This window comes from Sinocyclocheilus anshuiensis, unplaced genomic scaffold, assembly GCF_001515605.1.
Source record: "Sinocyclocheilus anshuiensis isolate Anshui unplaced genomic scaffold, SAMN03320099.WGS_v1.1 scaffold62, whole genome shotgun sequence".
Classification (NCBI taxonomy): Eukaryota; Metazoa; Chordata; class Actinopteri; order Cypriniformes; family Cyprinidae; genus Sinocyclocheilus; species Sinocyclocheilus anshuiensis.
In genome coordinates, this window is record NW_015544180.1 from 123,560 (window position 1) to 123,850 (window position 291).

General features: G+C 41.9%; 1 long non-coding RNA gene across 1 annotated transcript in view; it reads right to left on the minus strand.

Moving 5' to 3' along the window:
- The window catches only part of LOC107696331 (uncharacterized), an 8,788-nt gene that overhangs the window by 5,813 nt on the left and 2,684 nt on the right, over window positions 1-291 (minus strand). The window lies entirely within an intron of this gene.

Sequence of the window (291 nt, forward strand, 5' to 3'; positions counted from 1 at the left end):
AGTGAAAGTAAAATGCGCACGCCGCTTTTACAAGCTATTTAAAAGCAAAGTAAAGCGAGGAAAAGAGGGAACGCCCCTGCCCCCACGGTGAAACCGGTATTAATGGGTTTTGTCACACGTCGATTAACCGGTGGGAAAATTTCCTCACCGTCACAACCCTAATTACCAATTACTACAAGGTCTCCCATACTTTTTCTTGCCACTAAATGTCTATTCAACTTTTGGATGAAGTATTACTTTATGATCCAAACTAGGGCTGCACGATAAATCGCATTCGATATTTAATGCGCA